This window comes from Gossypium arboreum, chromosome 1 (genome assembly GCF_025698485.1).
Source record: "Gossypium arboreum isolate Shixiya-1 chromosome 1, ASM2569848v2, whole genome shotgun sequence".
Taxonomy (NCBI): domain Eukaryota; kingdom Viridiplantae; phylum Streptophyta; class Magnoliopsida; order Malvales; family Malvaceae; genus Gossypium; species Gossypium arboreum.
The window spans coordinates 103681101-103705009 of record NC_069070.1 but is presented as its reverse complement, the minus strand read 5'-3'; the positions used below and the strand labels follow the sequence as shown (position 1 = coordinate 103705009).

General features: G+C 32.8%; 2 long non-coding RNA genes and 1 other non-coding gene across 3 annotated transcripts; 2 read left to right on the top strand and 1 right to left on the bottom strand.

Moving 5' to 3' along the window:
* The first annotated feature begins 3822 nt into the window (after positions 1-3822).
* On the top strand, positions 3823-5362 carry LOC128284201 (uncharacterized). The gene is made up of 3 exons (XR_008274569.1): positions 3823-3935; positions 4582-4704; positions 4809-5362. It is a non-coding gene; the product is annotated as an uncharacterized LOC128284201 (long non-coding RNA).
* Positions 5363-6380: 1018 nt separating this feature from the next.
* Positions 6381-6487, bottom strand: LOC128282202 (small nucleolar RNA R71). The gene has a single exon (XR_008272424.1). It is a non-coding gene; the product is annotated as a small nucleolar RNA R71 (small nucleolar RNA).
* Positions 6488-15429: 8942 nt separating this feature from the next.
* Positions 15430-18265, top strand: LOC128294076 (uncharacterized). The gene is made up of 3 exons (XR_008284275.1): positions 15430-16036; positions 16461-17828; positions 17928-18265. It is a non-coding gene; the product is annotated as an uncharacterized LOC128294076 (long non-coding RNA).
* The last annotated feature ends 5644 nt before the right edge of the window (positions 18266-23909 follow it).

Here is a 23909-nt window from a genome sequence, read left to right as displayed (position 1 = left end):
TTATATCAAAAAATTAAATATAATTAAAACTTATAATAAATTTATTTTTGTATTTTACATTGTAGATTCAAAGCCTTCAGTTTCAGTTTCAAATATTTTGAGTATATAACTAAATCAATTGAAGATGATATAAAATGATTTTTTTTCTCTAATCCCCATATTTTGTATGGTATGATTTATAATAAATTATTCTACACCTTGATAAAGACAATAGTAGGTAATCATAGTAATATTGCACGGATAATTTTATTATCTTTCTGTAGTTTAAAATTTTTCTTAAATTGTATGTTATGTAGACTTTTTAAGTTGAGGGTAAAAATTAAGAGTGTAAAAATAGTGGTGATAAAAAGATTTAATACTATAACATGAGATAAAATGTAATTATATATGTTTGTAATTATAAAAACAGTAGTTCATTATTTCAAAATTAAAGATTGGTATTATGAGTTATTGTAACAACTAAAGTGAATTTGTATTAAATGCTCTAATTATATTTATTAGCAATAAATCAAACCTATTTTTATTAATTATAAATAATTTTTCCTTTAACATAACAACATATTAACTATATATATACGATAGTATGAATTTTGAATATTTAACTAGTGGCCGCCCAGCTCCTTAAAATAGAAAATTATCCATTTAAGTATTTTAAAAATTTTAAATTAGTAAAGGTAAAACTACACTTTGGTACCCTTAAAAATAATAAAAATTAATTTAATATTTTGAAAATTATAAAAATATAGACTATTAAAATTAAAATTTAATTTCGCTCCCTTAAAAGAATTTTCTAACTTCGCCTTGTATTTAACAATGTAATGTAACAACTAAATTAAACTTGTATTGAATGGTTTAATTATATGTATTTGTAATAAATTAAATCTAATTGTATGAATTATAAATATTTGTTTTATTTTTGTTAAGGAAAAAATTGTTAATTTTATCAATAAAAAATGTTTCTTTTGATTAGCTTGAGCTTCGGAAAAATAATTAAATGAAATACTACTCATTTTAACTATTGTATTTATATTAGGTAGCGATTGCTAAGATTTGTGTACTCAAAACAGGCTAACAATTTTAATGTGGGTTTTTTTATATATTTTTAATCAATGAAGTAATATTTTAAATCCAAAATTTTGAAGTTATACAGAATTAAAAAAAAAAAATCAGATTCTTTTACTTTAAAACGCCTTAAAACTTTACTATTTAAATTTACAGACATGAAAGAATAAGCATTCTTCAACAACTTATAAAAGTAAATGGTTGAAGTTTTATCTTAACAACTTAAAAGATACGTACCAAAAAAGAAGGTGCTATTGATGATGATATTGGTGAGTTCATTGAAGTCAAAGTTAAAGCCCAGGCCTAAGCATGCGGAAAAGTAGATGTTGAAGTCGTTGTTGCCAATGGTCTAGAGCGGCAACACAAATCAATAGTTCTTGCTTGAAAGAGTTGCAGTAATTATATATGTCGAAACTATTTTTTAAAGGGATGTTTGAAAAATGGGGATCAACTTTTTGAAAAGCGAAAACGGGAGTCGCCACCAACCTTTTTAGGTGTGATTGGAACACCTTATAAAACGTTTTGGTCTACGAAAATTAAGAAAACAGGTTTGGGAGTCAGTTACGTACGAGGAAGGATTAGCACCCTCGCAACGCCCAAAATTGGTACCAAATTGAATAGTTTTCGTCTTAATGTCAAAATTTGAAAGGATTTAAAATAGGATCCTTTTTAAAATCGGAATTATTTAAGTTGAAAATCGAGATTCCTTAGCTCGAAAGAATACAAACATCACATCCAAGATGATAGGACATGATATTCTTAAACTCTCGTAACTGAAATCATCTCGTGATTTATAAAATCTATTTAAAAAGATACTTTAGGCATTTAGACAAACGGAAAATCGCATCCCAGCATGTTAGGGCACTATTCCCCGAATTCCTAAATACAAAAAACATTGCCTCATTTTAGAAAAACTTTTGGATAAAATATGACGATTAAATGAAATATATATATTTTTAAAATAATGATTTGAATAAAATTTAAAAAATAATTTACTAAAAGTAATACTAAAAAAAATTATTAAAAAATAAAAGAGTTTGATATGATACTAAAATTATTAAAAAATTAAAATATATATAAAAAAAATCAAGGAAACATAGATTAAATCAAAATAGAAAGGGTTGAAAAACGAAGATGAACAAAGAATAAAATAAGAACAAACCGTAGAAAATAAGAACGTAAGAGGGAGAGAAATTTGAGTGAAAGCTCTCAAAAATTTTTATTGTTTCTCAAAACTCCAGTGTGTTTACAATGAAGGGAGAGGCCTCTATTTATAGTTGAACCTCCTCAAATCCAACGGTACAGATCAATTATATCAACAGTTAAGATTAAAAGGTATCTACAAATTAAATCTCTAAGATTACAAAATCATATCTTCTAAGATTGCATATCATATCTAAGATTGCAATCATATCTAAGATTGTATCATATCTAAGATTGCATATCATTGAAGATTATATTTCCATATGAGTTAAGCTTGTAGATGGACCTTAAATCTTTTCAAGTAATGGGCCATTCCAATCGGGCCAAATTATATTTGTAATTCTGGACTGAACTTGAACTTCATTTTTTTTTTGGTTTATTAATTTTATTTTTTGACTTATTTCTGGGCTCAGATAAAATTGAGTGTCTACAATATATATGGGACCTCAAGCTACTATCAAACATTGGGTGTTTGCACTCGTGGGAATGAATTTTCTAAATATGCCAATGAATTGATAGATTTAAATCACCTTCCGTTCAACGACAATGGTGGCCAACTTTTTCTATCGAAAGATGTTGTGCAGACAACAATCAAAGATTACAGCATTTGAGAATTAGTGGGTTTCAAGGTTATGGAATCCAGTGCCAATATTTATGCATGTGAATGCATTAATTATAACAAAGATTGCAAATAAAAAATTCAATCAACCTATATTAAGAGCAAATCCATAAATATAACAATCCATATATGTACATTCTGATTATTGGCGTGTAGAGATAAAAATAAATTTATAAAAATTAATTAAATGTTTCAAGGTATATAACTATACCACTATTTTTAATATTTTATTTGCCCTACCTATATTTTAATATCCAAAAAATTATTAACAAATGAACTTCAAAAATATAATAAAACTCAATAATTATTTATAAAGTTTCTCTATAACCAAATATATAAACTTCATCGAAGTATAAAAGAGACCTACTTCCATATGAGATTTTCAATAAAACCATAACGAGGACTAAATATAATATTAATATATTATTTTATTATGGGATCACAAATGTTAATGATACTACACTTTATCATATCTTGAAATTCATGTCAGTGCAATATTTATACTTACGATTGTTGAAAGTCTTGCATCAAGTTTGATGCAATTATTGTCATAGTTAAATGTTACTATTTACATTGGACGAAATTATGTGTTGATATATTTGATAGATGTGACCCCTGTAGTATTAAAGTTAAAGTTGGATCTGAGTGTCGTTTTCTTTAAATGTATTTTCTAGAATATTAATTTGCATTTCCTTGGTGAGAAAATGTAAACATTCTTAGTTTGGGCTTTTGTTGGTAAAAGCTGATGAAATTAAGAGAACAGGTAAAACTCAATTCATTACATAAACCATATAGATGAGCCTCTAAGTTTGTGTATGCTTAAACATAATATTATTGGGTGTGGTATGAATGGGTGTAGGACTTGAATTAAAGTGGGTTCCTTAATGATAAGGCCCAAATCAAGTGTCCCATAAATAGTAAACGGGGGTGGCTTGTCCAATGAATAGCAGCCATCAAGTTTAAGTTTTTGGATAAAGGGAGAAAAGAGTAGCTATTTGAAGAGAAATTTGTACAGGCCGAAGCAATTTCTTCATCGTGTCTTCCAACAGTGGTATGATTTTATTTTTATTTTATTTCTCGTATGATTATATTTTAATTCTATTTTATGCCATTTAAATTAAAGATATCATTATCTTTGTTAAAAGTTCTAAAATTTGTTAATGTCCGTTGGTTTTAAATTATTTATTTGTTTAAAGTAAATGAATTTTTCACAATTATATTACAAAAATATAATCAAATATTTTTTAACAATTCATAAACGAGTATGTTAATAATTGTTAACAATCAAATAATAATAACAATTAGGGTTATTTATTAATAAATGGAGAAAATGTTTAATTAATCATTAATTTACTTTTTATTTATCTTAACATTACAATATCCTTTCCCAATGAGGCCTTGAGTTGGAAATGGTCTTCAACATTCAACTTTTGTAGTCTGTTTTCCTTCAAATTTATTATGATTAATTAGTTATAGTTTGAGTTAAGTTGCTTGTTTGATTTAATTATTTAATTCAATACTTATAATGGTTAATTTTATTGGAATTGTTATATAGTTGTGACTTAAAAAATACAATATCCTATAAATAATGCAACTTTTATTAAATTTTTGCAAAGTAAAATGGATTCTCTCTGTGAAATCCCTTGATCTGGAGATGTCTCTATAGAAGATTTAACCCTTAAGAAAGTTCAATTTAGGGAAGAAGGTGAGAACGAAGGTGAGAACGAAGGTGGAGATGTGTTGGCCGAGCTACCTATTGAACCAAGAGTTTCCTGAAAGGACAAGCTAGTTGGTAAAACAACAAGTGATAAACCATAAAAGTAACATATTTTAATCTTATGCTTGGCATGTTTTTGGATGATTTATTATGTGAATTAGTGAATTTGATGCTCCTAATCCTTTAAATTTATGTTTCTATACTTAGGTGAGCATAGGGAAGTGAAAGGAGTGAAAAACGGGCCAAAATCAGACAAAAAGAGCTATCTTCAAGAACCACATAGCCTGGGCACTTCCACACGGGTTGGGTACACACCTGTGTGAGCCACACCGACTGGGCACAGGCCCCTATGAGCCAAACGGGCTGGCCACACGCCCATGTGCCAGCCCGTGTCAATTTCGAACCCTGCTTCTCTTTTACGCAGAAAAACCCAATTTTTAGGGTTTCTGAGCATTCTAAAGTTTATAAATACCTATGAGAAGAGGACTAAAGAGGGCACGCAGAGTGGAACGAAGAATTTACTATAAGAACGCCAAAGAATTCAACTCAGAAGTAAGATCTCCTGCAAGATTGAAGATCTCTATTCAATTTCTCTAGAAGTTTTTGGGTTTCTTTATGTTTTGTTGTTTTCCTGATTTTGAGATGTTTTCCTTCCAAATTATGAACTAAATTCCCTAGATACCTAGGGAAGATGAAACATATAATGAATCTTATTATTTGATTTTCTAGATTATATGATAAATACTTGTTCTTGTTCTCAATTATGTATGCTTATTTCTTGCTTTAATATTTTCAGGATATTAATTCAAGTGTGATGTGCTTATTTCAGTGGAGCAAAAGTCTCTGTTTAATAATAGATATGGCATAATTGAGTGGAGTTGCATGCAATCCTAGAAATAGGACAACATAAATCTACCCGATTAGAGTCAAATCTAATAGAGGAATCCATAGATCGTGTTAATGTGATAATAGGGGTTTTAATTAGAAAGAGATTTCAATTAATCAACCTAGAGTCAGTTGTTTTTACTTTCGAAAGAGATATTAACATAATTTAGGGATTTCTACGGATCAAGGCACAAGTGAATAAATAGTCTAATTCAGATTCAGAATAATAAGTAAAGTCTAGGTGGATTCTTTTCTGGGTATTATCTTTCTCTTTGGTTATATTCAAGTATTTTCTCATTCTATTCTCTGTCGCGTTCTTAAGAGTTAGTATATGACTAGAAGAAACCCGTCAGGACCTTTAGTATTGACAGTGAGATTGAAAACACAGCTCACAGAAACCGTAAAGAAGTAAGGCAGAATTGGCAGAATATAGTGGAAGAGCAAGATGACATCATTAATATTACTGAGGAGATGGTTGAAAATCAAAATAATCAGCTACCTCTTATGGTTGCCGTAAATCCTACTCCTCGTACTATGTACGATTATGCTAAGCCCAAATTAAGTGGGGCTGAATCGAGTATTGTGAGACCTGCTATTGTTGCAAATAACTTCGAACTGAAGTCGAACACCATTCAGATGATCCAACAATTTGTTTAGTTCGATGGTTTGCAAGATGAAGATCCAAATACTCATTTGGCTAACTTTTTGGAATTCTGTGACACTTTCAAGATAAATGGCGTTTCTGATGGCACCATTTGCTTACGATTGTTTCCCTTCTCATTGAGAAATAAGGCTAAACAGTGGTTGAACTCCCTACCATGAGTAACTATCACTACATGGGAACAAATGATCGAAAAATTTTTGTTGAAGTATTTTCCACCGGTTAAGACAGCCAAGCTGAGGAATGATATCTCTTCCTTCATGAAAATGGATTTAAAGACCCTATATGATGCATGGGAGAGGTATAAGGATTTATTGAGAAGGTACCATCATAATGGATTATCTCTATGGCTACAGGTTCAAACCTTCTACAACAGTTTGAATCCCTCAACTAGGTAGTTAATCGATGCAGCCACCAGTGGGACTCTGAACAACAAAATACCTGAAGTGACTTATGAGTTTATAGGGAAAATGTCACTGAATAATTATCAGTGGCAAGTCATGAGAACGAAGCTGATGAAAACAACCGGTGTTTTTAACGTAGATGCGGTCACCATGTTGTCGAATCAGGTAGAACTTTTGAATAAAAAGATTGATGGTTTATATGGTTTACGTAGGTACATCCGGTGATGCAGTGCGATACAAATGGAGGAAGGATGAACAATCCAGAATGCTTATCCTATAGCCCTAGCACAGAAAACGAACAAGTTAACTATATGGGTAATAACTCTAGACCTCAGAATAATCCCTATAGTAACACTTATAATGCAGGTTGGAGGAACCATCCGAATTTCTCATGGGGTGGTTAAGGAAATTAGAGACCACAACCCCCTTCTGGCTTTCAACCACCTTACCAACAAGAGAAGAAGCTAAACCTTGAGGAGATGCTGATGAAGTTTATTTTGGTGTTAGAAACTCATTTTCAAAACATCAAAATCGGACTTAAAAATCAATAAGTGTCAATTTAAGGACTCGAGAACTAGATAGGTTAGCTTGCTAAGCTGATTTCAGAGAGACCACAAGGTAGCTTGCCTAGTAACACTGAAACTAACCCAAGAGAACAGCTTCATGCAATTATGGTTCGAGATAAAGAAGGGTTAGTTGAACCTGAACCAGAACTCAGGCAAGAAAATGTGGTAAGTCAAGGTAAGGTTGAGGTGAGCCATAGTGAACAAAAACTGGTAGGTAAGGAGTATTAACCTCGTGTACCATATCCAAATGCGACAAAGAAAGACCATACTAACGAGCAATTTAGTAAATTTCTTAAACTTTTGAAAAAGTTACATATCAACTTACCGTTTATTGAAGCTTTTTCGTAGATGCCCAATTCAATTAAATTTTTAAAGGAGCTTTTAGCAAACAAATGGAAGTTAGATGATTCATCGCACGTGGAGCTAAATGTAATGTGCTCAGCCATTTTACAAAACAAATTACCCAATAAGTTGAAAGATTCAGGGAGTTTTACTATTCATTGCTTAATTGGTAGTTTAAACCTTAATAATGCTTTAGCTGATTTAGGGGCCAGTATTAATCTCATGCCCTACAAAATGTTTAAGCAACTAGGTGTTGGGAAACCCAAACAAACTAGGATGAGTATTCAATTGGCAGATAGAACCATTAGATTTCCTAGGGGCATTGTTGAAGACGTACTTGTTAAAATTGATAAATTCATATTCCCAGTTGATTTTGTTGTTTTAGACATAGACGAGGATAGTGACGTACCTTTAATTCTAGGTCAGCCCTTTTTAGCAACAGCTAGAACTATCATTGATGTTGATACAGGTGAACTGATAGTACGTGTAGATGATGATGTGATTAAACTCCAAGCTCGTGCTTTTGCTAAGATATCTAGTGATCGAGATGATTATATGAGTTCTGTTAATGTACGTAACCTTGTGGCTCAACCTTCTTTGTAGGAAACTCCACGGAAAAGTGAGATGGAGCCATGTTCCAAACCATATGAAAAAAACAAAACGACTAATGAAGAACGAATGCTGCAGATCAATGAGCTAGACGAGTGGCAAATACATGTCAAGAAGAAACCGAAAATACACGATGCAGAACTAAGACGATGCCATGACGAGCATAATGATGGAACAAACCAATTTAAGGTTAGGGATCAGGTATTATTAGATAAAATAGATCCTCGAATTGCTAATTCAGAGCTTATTACAAGTGGAACGACTCCTTTTACGGTACTCAATGTCTTCCCATACGGTACAGTCGAGGTAAATCATTTTGAATTCGGTACTTTTAAGGTAAATATTACTCGACTCAAGCCTTATTTTAATGAAAGAATTGACAGTGAGAAAGAGGAGTTTCGATTCCGCAAACCACTGTGACTGTGCGAATACAAGGTAAGTCAAGCTTAGGCTTTAAATAAGCGCTTCTCGGGAGGTAGCCCGAGTGCTAACACTGCTAATTTTCTTAATTTTATTTTATGATATTTTTAAAATTAATTAATTTTAAAAAATAAAAAAAATTTAACCCACATGGCTTCGATACACAGGCGTGTCCTTGGACATGTGGAATTTTCAAACTTAGTTTTAAAATTTTAAATAAATCGACAGTGAGTTACACGGCCTGGACACACGGGTGTGTCCTTTTTCGTGTGGAGCCTGAGACCTAATTTTTCCAAAAATCGACAGAGGCACAGCTGAAAATAGTCTACGCGGCCTGGACACACGGGCGTATCCTAGGCCGTGTGAAACCTGGAGCTTAATTTTTTAAATTTAAAATAAGTCAGAGAGTTACATGGCCGTGCAACACGGCTGTGTATGCCACACAGCTTGGACACACGTGCGTGTCCAAGGCCGTATGAAGACTGGGCGTGTAATGTTAAAATGCATACGTGCGTGTGACACGATCGTATGGCCCAACACGGGCCTAACACCACTATGTCACCTCTTTAAAAACAAACCCTAATTTTCCTTTTTACTTTTGTCTTCTTCTTCAACTAATCCTCCCCTTAGCCGCCGCTCTTACTTCCGGTTATTTCTCCGACCATCGTCTTACCCTATCGATCAAACCCTGACAAGCTTCTCCTTTCCCTTATTTCCTTCCTCCAAACTATCACCCCACTCTTTCCCCTCTCCCTTGCGCGCACAACCCAGACCCCACGCCACATTTCCCTCCATCTCCAATCAAGCCGCTCGCACACCACCCCTGACTGCCCCTTCTCCCAGCCCCGGCCCAGCTACCTAAGCTTCTCTCTTCCTTTTCTTTTTCCTTCTCCTCTTAACCCCCATTCCAGCACGAACAACCCCTCACCTTTCCCTTCTTCTCCTTCCTGTTTTCTACACCCATGCACGACCCATACCGTTCAACCGACCCTATCGTCACCACCGCCGGCTGACCTTCTGACCACTGTCGGTGTTCTCCCTTTTACCCTTCCCTTTTCCTTATTTAATTATTTCTTTATTCTTTATTCCTTATTTATCATTATTAGTATATTATGTTATTTCTTTATTGTTTATTGTTTATTTTTATTATTCTTATTATTATTAGTTATTTGAATTATCTTCTCTAACTATATTTATTGCCTACTATTTTTTACTCTTTCATTCACCTTTTATTATTCATGCTACTATTTTAGTTTATGTTTAGCATCACTATTATGATTCATCCTTTTTTTTTACTGTCTAGCTACTGTTTCAATCACTATTGGAATTTGTTCTTAGTATTAGGATTATTTATTTAATTATTCATTCGTGTTTTCAGAATATCATGATTTGTTTTTTTTTAGTTATGAATTTGTTATTTGATTCCTTAGTGTTGTCACCACCAGATTCATATTTAGTTTCATTCTATGGTTTTGGAATGCTTAAGTTTTCATCCATACTAGTTTAGGGGTAATTTATTATTAGTACTACTTGGATTTTGCCTTCTCGGATGTTATTTGCATATTAGGTGATTATTTATTTATTAATGCAAATTTTTTACCTTTTCAGGCAAACCATGACAAACACTTGTGGCAAGTTTAAGACCGCAGTCCCTGCTTCGAAGAAGCAAAAGACTCATGGTGGGATCTCCTCCTTGAGCACTTTCGCCGAGGCCTGTCACCCTTATCTTCGATTTTCAGTGGGCCTCCAAGAGGTTTATATCAGCTCCTTCGCGTACAAACTCTCGGCTTAGGTCGCTGTATTGAATGGGCCGCATTGGAGCAAGTCCATCTCGCTGACGATGTTCGCGCCTTCATTACTACCACTCTGTAGGACAGATTTTTCTCCATTATTAAGCCCACTTACATGGAGCTTACCTTAGAGTTCTGTACGACGTTTCTGGTACAACAGGTCATGATGACTCATGAAGAGCCAGGCACCATTACTTTTCGACTTAGTGGTTTGGTGCGACATATGAGCGTCCCCAAGTTTGGTGCTGCTATGAGACTTTACACAGAGGAATTTATGAGTGTCGAGCATTTCTTTCAACTTCATTGACACATCTATTACGCTCCATCTTGTTTTTGGACCAATTTTAAAGCGAGTCAGACACCATATGACGTGAGTCGCTCGAAGGTGACTTCTCTTCCTCTAACTTTACGGTACCTTCACACACTTTTAGCATACACTTTAACTGGTAGGAGAGAGAGCACCAGAGTTTTCAGTATTTATGATGCATACTTTTTATGGAGCATGGCCACCGGCATATATTTGATTTGGCATACTTCATTGTTCTAGCCTTTCGCCATCAAACTGATCGCCACAGGAAGGGCCCCATCTGTTTAAGCCCTATTGTGACTCGCCTCGCTCGATACTTCGGTCTCCTAGACACACGGAAACAATCTTCCACACTCATACTTGTCGGTCAGATGTCCCCACAGAGAATCTCAAGCATGATATGCATGAGGATGATTAAGTAGCGTTGTGGAGTGGACCCCCCTCAGTATCGATTGTTTCATTATGACGCTTAAAATGAACCCGAGGACTTTGATGATGATGTTCCTTCCTATCACAAGGACCCACCATAGCCTCTACCTTTGAGTCACCACCCTATTCCTACGGCTCCTACTTCAGAAGACATCTTCGACTGGCTCACTCGCTTTGAGCAGTACTGTGTTCAGAGGTTTGACAGTCTTGACGCGACATTACAAAGGATCTGTCAGCATTTTCATATCTCCTCTCCAGTGCCGACGATTCATGATACAAATATGCCTGATGATGAGGACCATTGTGTCCATTCATTTTATTCTATTTTATTTTTATTTTTATTTTTATTTTTATTTTTATGTTTATTGTTATTTTCTTAGACTTTTTGTTTTTATATTTTGAACTATATTTTTATTTACTATGGTTGTTTATAATTGAGTAACACTTTAATCTTCTTCAACATTTGTGTTTATTTTCTTATTAGTTGCTCAGAATCATGCACTACATTTAAGATTTGTCTACAATTCTGCTTTTCACTATTTTGGGAATTTCATCCAATATTCAGGGCAGTTTCAATTCTCTCCCTCTTTTATGATATTCTGTTTCTACTGTGATTATTTTTGTTTGTACATTGAGGACAATGTACATCTTAAGTGTGGGGAGGTTATTTATATGATTATTAGAAAATCCTTGAATTATGTCTTGTGTTCAAGTGATTCTCTCATATTACTATTAGAATGAATTCTTATCGATTTGTGATTATCATTGATATGTTTTAGATTAAATTTATAGATATTTGTGCATTGATTGTTTAAACTTTAAGACGTAAGAGAACCAAGCATGATAAGTCTATTTTTAGAATTAAAAATTTTAGGTTGTTTCCCTGAATTAAGGTATTACCTTGAAGTTTGAGATTTACAAGATTAATATCAAAAACCATAAATTTTTTTGTGAGATTTTGAGCCTTTAGAACATACACTTTTCCTGCTCATTTTATTATTGGTTATAAGTGTGTCAATATTGATTTGTTATTCTAGAACTTGCTTCACTTATGCATGTCGAGACCACACATTTGATTTGATATACTGAGATGATAAAGGCACTTAGATTTTAGCCCACTTATCCCATAAAAAGCCTACATTCATAATTTACCATTAGTGAACCCCTTTTGAGCCTAACACACCATTTCTTGATTTACCCATTAATGATAACCCATAACTCATTTTTTTTTATTGAGAATTTTTCCCATTTAATTGACCCCATTTTTATCGAGATTTGATTTGGTTAATTGCTTGATTAAGCCTTTAGATTAAGTTGCTAAATTATTTCTTCTTATTTACATCTACAAAAATGAAATATATATATACATATATAGTTATTTAGTTCTTTTTTAATTGAGCTTGAACAGTTAAATTCATATTTTGAGAAGAAACTCGTGTTATTCTTGAATAGTTTCGATTTATGTAATTATTTGTAATTCAGCATTTTTTATTTTTCTAGTTTGGTAATTTATCAATTCGATATCGATTCTAACCCTCTTTTTCAGCCTTTTTCCACACCCTTAACTAAGCCCCATTACAACCTTTTAAAGACCTCTTGATTTGTGTATAATCTCATTTTATAGTGGTGGAGATTTGATTTTCATGCAAGCCTATGGTAATAAATTTTCATATTTGACTTTTGAGTGCTTAATTTTTGAACGTTAAACATTTTGAGTGGTTTGAGTGATCCCTATTGAGGATATCGATTCTTGTCGATTTTGAATTAAAGGTAACCACTTAGATAAGGGGAAATACTTATGTTTTCATGCTTTAAAATGTTTGACTTAGATTGTTTGAATCTTTAGTGACCTTTTAGCTGAATTATCAATGTATGATAATTTGTAAATTATGACAGAACATTGTTGATGAGAATTATGAATTAAAAGAGGTGAGTTGAGGATTTTACTTGAGGACAAGCAAATGCTTAAGTTTGGGGATATTTGATAAACCATAAAAGTAACATATTTCAATCCCATGCTTGGCATGTTTTTGGATGATTTATTATGTGAATTAGTGAATTTGATGCTCCTAATCCTTTAAATTTATGTTTCTATACTTAGGTAAAAATAAGGAAGTGAAAGGAGCAAAAAAAAGGCTAAAATCAGACAAAAAAAGCTCTCTTCAGGAACCATACCTCTGTGCACACACCCATGTGAGCCACACAGGCTGGCCACACGCCCATGTGTCAGCTCGTGTCGATTTTAAACCCTACTTCTCTTTTACATGGAAAAACCCAATTTTTAGGGTTTCTGAGCATTCTAAAGTTTATAAATACCTATGAGAAGAGGACTAAAGAGGACACGTAGAGTGGAACAAAGAATTTACTCGAAGAACGCCAATGGATTTAACTCAGAAGCAGGATCTCCTACAAGATTGAAGATCTCCATTCAATTTCTCTAGAAGTTTTTGGGTTTCCTTATGTTTTGTTATTTTCCTAATTTTGATATGTTTTTCTTCCAAATTATGAACTAAATTCCCTAGATACCTAGGGAAGATGAAACCTATAATGGATCTTATTATTTGATTTTTTTGGATTATATGATAAATACTTGTTCTTGTTCTCAATTATGTATGCTTATTTCTTGCTTTAATATTTTTAGGATATTAATTCAAGTATGATGTGCTTATTTCAATAGAGCAAAAGTCTCTATTTAAGAGTAGATATGGCATAATTGAATGAAGTTGCATGCAATCCTAGAAATAGGACGACATAAATCTACCGGATTAGTGTCAAATCTAATAGGGGAATCTATAGATCGAGTTAATACGACAATAGGGGTTTTAATTAGAAAGAGATTTCAATTAATCAACCTAGAGTCAGTTGTTCTTACTTTCGAAAGAGGTATTAACATAATTTAGGGATTTTTACAGATCAAGGCACAAGTGAATAAATCGCCTAATTCAGATTCAGAATAATAAGTGAAGTCTAGGTGGATTCTTTTCTGGGTATTGTCTTTATTTTTGGTTATATTCAAGTATTTCCTCATTCTATTCTCTATTGCATTCTTAATAATTAGTTTAGTTAATTTTGGATTAAAAAACTATTCATTCAATTTATCAGCTAGATAATAAAAAGATAGTAATTATTAGTACTTTTAGTCCTCGTGGATACGATATTCCCGACTCACTATAGCTATACTACTATTCGATAGGTGCGCTTGCCTTTATCCTAATTTTAGTTAGTTTAGTCACTCATCATCAAGTACAGAGGGAAATGGTCTAGAGGATAAAGACGACAAGTGGCTAGATGGTGATATTCAGATATCAGTTGTGAATGGAGCTCCTTCTATAGAATTTTCTGATAGGATCTATCAAATCCTTATTAAGGATATGGAAAATACTGTGGTCTTAAAACTTTTAGGACGTAACATTGGTTTTTTTTGTTCTTCAAAATAAAGTCTGCAGTTTATGGAAGCTATCATCACCATTCCATTTGATGGATATTGAGAATGACTAGAATGACTATTTTTTGGCCAAATTTCAGAACAGATTCGACTGTGAAAAGGTGATCTTAAAAGGTCCTTGAATTATTTTTGGTCAATATTTGACAGTACGACCATGGTCGATGTCCTTTAATCCAACACAATTTTTTGAGTATCGTGATGACATGGATCATATTTATGGGATTGTCAGGATATTTTTATAAGAGGAAAATTCTGGTAGAAATTGAAGGGCTAATTCGAAAGATCGTAAAGCTAGACATGAACATGGATAATAGAGTCAGAGATTGATTCACACGTATGGCTATGTATGTTAATTTGGATAAACCCCAAGTTAATGGGAAAATGTAGAATATTGAATACGAATTTCTTCCTACAATCTGTTTTCACTGTGGAAGATATGGTCATGTAAAGGAAGGGTGCCCTAGTAGGAATATTGAACCTATCTTTATCAGAAGTGAACCATCATCGTCGAAACCTTTATCGGAGGTTGTGAATATGGTAGTTAATGGAACGAGAGAGAAAAGCGAAACTTATAGCCCGTGGATGCTAGTGGAGAAGATATCTCGTCACAAATTAAGAGACTCAACACAATCTAGAATTGGATTTATGGCTAACAAAAAGAAAGGTTTGAAATTTAGATTTTTATCAAATACCGAAGGTAACATTGAATAAAAATCTATTTTAATTGGTAATTAATAGAATAATAGGTGGAAAAAGGTAAAGACATTTTACTTGAGGGTAACCTTGATAGTAAAACTGGCCATTTTAGTGCAGGCCTTCATTCTATTGGACCTTTAATTAGAGGCCCAAGCAATGCATTCAACAACATTCCTTCAGTAGACCCCACTATTGTTAGCCACCTTCCTAGTGAAGCAGGAGTTGGGCCCGTTGTGCTAAAGGATAGGCCTTTCAATGTTCATTAATCTAAAGTGGGAGCTGTCAAGGGCCTAGGGAATGTGGATCAGGTGATGAAGGCCATAACCGGGTTAGGGCTTGTTTCGACTATTGAGTTGGGGGTGAACAGTGTTTGGGTTTTTCAGGGTCGGATCACGAAAGCTTTTGGAAAGACTCCATCAAGCTCTGAAACTCCCGACAGCCAAGGATGGACCGAGGAAGGGTTTTTGTTGGGTCGTCTTCGTGTGGCCTTGCATTGCAAGATGACAGATAAAATAATTTTTACTCCGTAGCCGAAACCCTTTTCGCAGGAACCAGTGGGTGTCACGACGTCCAAATCGGGGACCTGTCTTGATCCGAGTAAACACTTGGTGATTATCTTCTAAAAAGCCAAGAACCAACAGTCAACGGTATGTTAGCAGGGGATACCGGAGTAATTTCAAGGAAAGGGAAGACAAAAACTATGGGTAAATGCTTGAGGAAGAGATTGACAGGCTCTCAATTTTCTAAAAATATTAATAAGGTTGTTCAAGGGAAGGGGAGCAAATTCAAGGCAGCAGGCAACTCTCGAGTTCTTTTACGGGAATCAATAACCTAGTTGGTTGAGGCCATTTCATCACAGGCCAATGGAGTTTTTGGCTTAGGTGAGGAGCATCATGATAATCGGGACCCTCTTAAACAGTAAACCTTTGATTTTTACATTATTTACTTTACTTTTATTTTATTATTTTTATATGTTTTTAAATCTGTTTTTTCGTGGAATTATCAAAGTTGTACAAGTAGTAAATTTATTAAGGTTTTTCGGGAATATGATTTAGAATTTGGACTGTACATAGTGTGCTAATTGGAACTGAGAGTTAGTGGTAAAAATGCAATTTTTATCATTGACAAATTGAGGTTTTGTTATTCTTACCGTGTTGAAGCTATTGGATTCTCAAAAGTAATTTGGGTGGGTTAGAAGGATTCGATTCAGATTAAAATTATCCAAAATCACCTACAAATCATACTGCTCTGTGTATTTGGTAACGATTTTCCTAATTCTGTTTTTATATCTTTTGTTTATGGCAGTCTGAACAAGAGGGAACGACAGGTTTTTTGGGAAGAGTTGAAATATGTTTTACCGTATGACCCTTTTCCTTGTTAAATTATGGGTGATTTTAATGCTGTTTTGTCACCTAATAATAAAAAAAAGCATTCATTCCTCTGGAAAGAGATGTAACCTCTTTGGCAATTTTGTAGATTCATATAATTTGTAGGACTTGGGATACGTTGGCCCTTCCTTTACTTGGAAAAGAGCGAGAACGTATGAGAGATTAAATCGAGCTTTGGCTAATGATTCTTGGATATCAGCCTTTCCTCATTGTGTAGTTTGTCACCTTCCACGCATTAAGTTTGATCACAGGCCGATCGTTCTGAAGACTAATCTGGATTTTTGTTCATCTATAGGAAGGGCCTTCAGATTCATTGTTGGTTGGACCAAACATGTGAATTTTCCTTCTTTTGTAAAAGATAAGTGGAATTCCTTCTTTCTGGTTTTACTTATCACATTATAGAATGGAATATGTCTGTTTACAGTTTTATAGGTACTTGTAAAATGAATCTTATGAAGTCACTCTCTAATATACAAAGAGCCTTGGACCACTCAGCTTCCAGTCGATTGCTTCAATTAGAGTGTGATGTTCGTGACGAATTAGAAAACTTGCTTGATCATGGAAAAAAGCTAGGTGTGATTGGCTTCAGCTTAGGGATTGTAATACCAACTTTTTCCATAGTCGAACGATCCAAATGAGGAAATTTAATCGCATCACAACTTTACGTGTTGATAATGGTGAGTGGTGTTCTAATCAGAATATCCTCAAAACCAAATCAGTTGGATTTTTCAAGAAATTTTATGGTTAAATACCAAAGCCCATGAAAGGATTACCGTCCAATTTATTCCCTCATCTTAAGGAGCAAGACATTGTGTTTTTGGAAAATGCAGTATTTGATGAAGAAATTAAGAAGGCCTTATTCGACATAAACCCCCTAAAAGCTCCGAGAAGTAATGGTTTTCATACTCACTTCTTCCAAAGTCAATGGGATATCGTTGGTAATGCAGTGTGTGAGTGGGTTCAAGGTGTTTTTGATGGTAACAACATTGACCCAGAATTGAACAATACTCTTACTCCAGAGAAAGACAGCCTAGAGAAGTTCAGTTAGTTTCACCCTATTAGCCTGTGCTCGGTAATATATAAATTGGTAATGAAAGTAATTGTTAATAGATTTAAAATGGTGTTTTCTAACCTCATTTCATAGGAACAAGCCTACTTCATTGCTAGACGAAGTATTTCTGATAATGTTATTATAGCTCAGGAAGTCATCCATTCCATGCGGACAAAAAGGAAAAGGCAAAAATTGGATGGCGATCAAGTTGGACTTGGAAAGGCTTATGACAAAGTGTGTTGGGATTTTATTGGTGCCTCATTACAAGCTGCGGAGATTCCAAATTTTCTTATTTAAGTAATTATGACAACCATTTCTTTGTCGATTATGCAGATTCTTTGGAATAGAGTGCTAACTCAGAAATTCAAGCCATATAGAAGGATCAGACAGGGATACCCATTATCACCCTATCTCTTTGTTTTATGTATGGAGTGGTTAGGGCATATTATTCGTGCAAATATTGACAAAGGTAAGTGGTGTCCAATTTGTCTGTCAAGAATGGGGCCTACTTTATCCCACTTTTTTTTCGCAAATAATTTGGTAATTTTCTACAAGGTGGAGCTAGATCAAGCTCACTTATTAGTAGGTATCTTGAATCACTTCTGTGAATTCTCTGAACACAAGATAAGTATGAGGAAAAGCAATATTTACTTCTCTAAAGGAGTTGAAGATGATATTTGTTCTCTGATTAATCAACTTTTTAGGTTTCAAGTAGTTTGAAATCTTGGAACTTATCTAGGAGTACCTCTTCTTCATGATCGGGTCAAGAAAAGCACCTTAAGTTTTGTATTCTCCAAAAATTTAATTGTTTTAGTAAATACCAAAAAGATTTTACTTATTAAATTTAGATATAATGACTTAGTTAGCTCTCCAACTTTATAAAAAAAAAAGTCATTTTAGCCTTCCTTTTAATTTCCATCCTTTTTAGCCTTTGAACTTGTATTCTTTGTCAAATCGCCCTAAAATAGATAGAAAAGTTAATGTTTGTTAACTTTGTTAATGTGACGTACATGTGGGTTGCCACATCAACAACTAATGAATTTTTTTAATTTTAAAAAATCAAAAATATAAATTTTAAAAATAAAATTTAATAAATTTATAACTATACAATATATTTTTAATATTTATAAAAAATAATTAATTGTTAACATAGTATACACATGGCAATCCATATGTATGCTACATTAGCAAAGTTAACAGACATTAAATTTTATATTCATTTTAGGGTGATTTGACAAAAATATAAGCTCAAGAGCTAAAAAAAGTGAAAAATTAAATAGAAGACTAAAAAAAAAAAAAACTAAAGAACCAAATAAATCATCATACCTTAAATTTAACATTAAAAACTCAATATTTATTTTCAATTTATGAGGAGTACCTTAATCCCTTAATCTCCTAATTAGATATTCCAATTGAAGCGCTAGAGACGTAAACAAATCTATTCTTTTTCCCCTTCTCTTTCACATTTCCCTATTCTTTCAACTACCGAGATACATGCTTCAAGTTGAAAAAAATATGCTTGAAATTCCGCGTGACTTATTATTATGCTTAAATTAACATAAAGGAAAAGGGAGTAGCGGATGCTAAAATTAAGAATTTTTCCCCCTTGAATTTTTATATCAAGCAACAGTTATATATGCAACTAGGCTTAAGAAAATTACAAATACATCTAATGCTAATAACAGGAAAACAAGCACAATAACCTGCTGCCACATATGTCGTCAATCAAATTGCCAAATAACTTTTACACTTGATCAAATTTGAGGTAAGGTCGCTTAACGTTCATTTTCATGTAATTCATCATTTTTTTAATTTTATCAGATTATAGCATTGAAATTCTATTATTAATAAATTAAAATAATTTGTGTTAAATTATTAAATAATTTAAATGTAAAAGTTGTCTTACCATGCAGGATCAAAGTGAAGAAATCTAAATTTAGAACTTTTAAATTTTAAAAAGAAAACATATAAATTAATGCATAACATTACACTTGATAAATCGATATATAATATGATTAATGTAAAACTATTACAAAACTATTAAAATAATAACTCTAAAATTATGTTATATGTAGGCGGAAGCAATAAGCCAATGAGGATTGATACACCCAACTAAAGATGCAACCATGAATATGACTAAGTGTTTATGATTTTCTTTTGTTACCAAATTCTTTTTTAATAAAGTAGAGGATATGGTAACCTGATTAGTCTTCCTTTGAATTCGGAAACTTGAATATTCCCTTATTTAGAGAATTTGAATATAATTTGTATCTATTCTTTTAAGAGATATTGTCTTATTTTATGTAGATAGATCATTCACACCTAAATTGAGTCATAATAAATCTATTTAGATTAACCCATCATAGGCGATTCTATGGCTACCAAAATACATAATCTTACATCTCTCACTTGCACGTGATGGTTATATGAGTCTATCATCCAAAACTTTAAAATTGTCACAAAAACACCACCCATTAGTTCATACTCAATCATAAGTTTGATATCAACGGTCATCGAAAACCCTCTACCACACATTTATTTGGAATATATAGTGGTTCTTTGTAATACCCCGAAAATCGTTATGCTATAAAACGTGATATTAAGTTGAGATCATACGTAGTGGAATCCTTGGTAAAATGATTGAAGAGACTAAATTATAAAGATGTGAAAAGTTTTGAAATCCAAATATAATTATTCGAAATTTGAGAGGTTAAAATTTAAATATAGGAAAGTTGAAGGACCAAAAGCTTAAATAACCCAAAAGTTCTTGTGGCACAAAATTGGTAAGAAGGAATGAATTGAATAGTTGAGAAATATGAAGGACTAAATTATAATTTTTCAAAAATAAATAGTGATTCAAGAATGGAATTATAGAGAATTATGAAGAGCAATATGGCCCTTTCTCAATTTGGATAAATATCAAGTGTAATAATTAAGGATGAATGGTGTAGAAATATTATTGGTTAAAATAATTTATTATTTTACTATTATTTTATTTTAATATATTTTTATATTAATTAATGATTAAGTAAAAGATGAAAAGAAAAGAATTCTCTCTTCCTTTCAATTAAGAGAGAAATCCTTAAAATTCCATTAAAATTTTTAATAAAATCAAGCCTTCAAGAATCTAGTGAACTTAGATTTCAAGAAGAAAGATTGCATGTTTATGTTGGAGGAGAGAGAAAATGAAGCTAAGGCTTGAAATTAAAAGAGCAAGGTAAGAATATCAAACCTCCATCATGTTTTCAAGTTTAATTTCGCTAGAAAATTCTAGAAATGATGTTAAAGTAAAGATTTTTCATGGAAAGTTTTATGCTCTTGAATTTTTTTTTGAAGAAAGAAATTGAGAAAGAGAATCGAGTGATAAAGACAAGTGGAAAACAAGTTATTTGAAGTGGAAGATAGGTAAGTACCATTGAATTCTCTTATTACCTAAGGATCAAAATGTAAACTTTATGAAATTTGTGGTAAACTAGTAAAATAAAGTGTAAAGTAATATGATATATGAAATAAAATGTTATTATAAAAGGCTTAGTTGAAGTGTAATTTGGTAGTAAACTAAACATAAAGGGATGTTAAAGTGAAATTATAGTAAAGATTGAATTTTCATGATGCTAAGAATTAAATTGTGAACTTTGTGAAATTTATAATTGAAAAAGAGAAGTGAAGTGCATAAAAAATAGATATATGAAATATGATATTATGATGAATTTTTGATTAAAGTGTTATGTGATAGGAATTTGAATGAAGGGTGAAACTAGAATGATATTACAACAATTATTGAATTTTTATAATGTTAAGGACTAAATTGTAAGATGTTTAGAAATGACTATAAGTATTAAAAATGTTGAAAATAATTATTCAAGTGGAGTTTTACATGGAAGAGGATTGATTTAAAGTGTCCAAGTATTGGATGTTGAATTTCGTGGAAAAAAAGATTAAATTAAAAAATATGTGAAATTTTACGGGTTATTATTTGTTAAGTTAAAATGATGTAGAAAGTACAAAATATATGATGTATTATGGACCAAGAATTTAGTGAATAAAATCTTGTGATTATTGTAATTGAAATTTACAATTATTCTTTAAATTGTGAAAATGGGGACTAAATTGAATAAATGCAAAAGTGTAGTGAAATTGTGAAAATCGTGAAATATTACATTTGTGTATAAATAATGTAAGTCTAGTGATATTCGAGTGCCCATGTGGACTAGTGTTGAACTTTGTGGACATAGTTACCATGCCATAGGAACTTGTGTGCTCTCGTGTATCCATCTTGTTTAAATGTATCTAGCATGGGCTAAAAGTTGTGGTAAGTGATTTTTTTAATAATTTCTGTTAAGTAGTAAAGTGATCAAATAGTGAATCAAAGTAATATAGTTGGAATTTTGTAAATACTAAATAACCTCCTGATTATTATAATATAGTTGCGAGATTATAATAATAATATTGTTAATATCGAATAAATTATAGAAATGATAAAATTTGAATTCACGGGTACTTATTAAGCTATAATGTAACTTAACGAATTATTGTGTAATGCATAGGTGAAAGATTGGATTAAAGCTTTCGATTGAAATAGCAATGGCAACACATCTCATTACATCCCAAGGACTTGGAGAAGAGTGACATCTCCATTAATTTTGATTTAAGAAAATGACATGTACATAGGTGTAACAATGAAATAAGTAAGTGAGTGTCTAGTTGTTTCAATATCGTGTTAAGTGTGTTTTGACTGAAAGATATAAGGTATTACATAGTTTCTGAGTTTTTGGTGGTGTTTGGATTGATTATGAACAAATTTGGTATGAATGAGAAATGTTTGGAAATAGAATTTTTAAGTCCCCTATCCCAGGTCTCGAGACATGAGGGCTTATGTCTCGAGACAGGCAAACTTCAAAACTAAAATGCTACAGTCCCAACATAATGTCTCGAGACATATTGAGTTTTGTCTTGAGACAAGGCAATATCGAATCAAAATTATGTATCTCTAGGGTAATGTCTGGAGACATATGGACCTTTGTCTCGAGACAGACAAGCTTGTACCAAGAAATTTTCTTATTTTGCTCTCTATAACATCCTAAAAACTAGGCTAGAAGAAATTGGGTTTTGAAACCAAGAGTGGTTATCCATTGATTTTGAGTTAGATTTTGGAAATTTTGACAAGTGAGTTAATCTGGTTCAGTGGATAAGTATTTTGGTTATGTGTGTGAGATTCTGGGTTCGAATCCTCTTTCTTAAAATTTTGTTATTTTATCAAATCCTTATTATTGATCATTTAGCATAAGTTCTATTTCCGATCAATTGATAACAAGAATGAGTCTACTGATTCACTGGCTAAGCATTTGTATACTCTTTGGTCTTGTTTCCAAGTCTTTACAAAAGCAATATGGAAATGTTTTTATCCTGCTGCCTCGTGAGGTAGTTTTGGTTGGTTTTAAATTAACTAGTTCTCTCAACTTTCTTTTTAGCTTGTTATATTCGCTTTATCCTCTCTTTTTTTACTATCATCTCAGGTTTTCTCTTTTTATTTGTCAATTCTTCCACCAACAATTTTCCGTTGAATCTTTGAGACATCTATACTTCTAACTCCTTCTCTGTTCATCTGTAATCAGTCATGTAAGTATTCTCTATCAAGTTCCTGTGTGAGTTTTTTGTTGGAAGGGGTTGTAATTCGTCTATGTGACGAATACGTTGACTTAAGTAATTTTATTTAGGCGAAGGTCTCGAGTTTAACGTTTTTTCAACAACATAAGGTCTGCAAAATTACAATTCAATTATTGGTAAGTGCGTCATCTGGTTTGGAGTTGCGCATCAAAGTTCTTTAATATAACTTCGATTTTGGATGCTAATCTTAGCAATTGATTTCGAATAAGTCTAATCTGTTATTGTAATATTGTTTAGGGACGGGAATTCATCCTTATTGTTTCTGCATTGGATTCGTATCAGGTAGGTACCAATAACCCAACTTTCATTTTGAGTTTAGTGATTGGAAAATTGACTGTCCATGCCACACGACCATGTGCCAGGCCTTGTGGTAGGCCGTGTGAGCCACACGACCGTGTAACTCACTGTTCATGAAAATTGGAGGCACACGGACGTGTGCCCAGACCGTGTATGGTTATGTGTTATGCAGGGTTCACACGAGCCAATGACATAGGTGTGTGTCCAAGCCGTGTAACTCACTGATTACAGATGAGGACCATATGGACAAGTGACACGGGAGTGTGTCAGGCCGTGTGGGACACATGGGCCAGCTATCTAGGCTGTGTGAAACGACACGGGCGTGTGGACCAATGTTTGGAATTTTTCCCT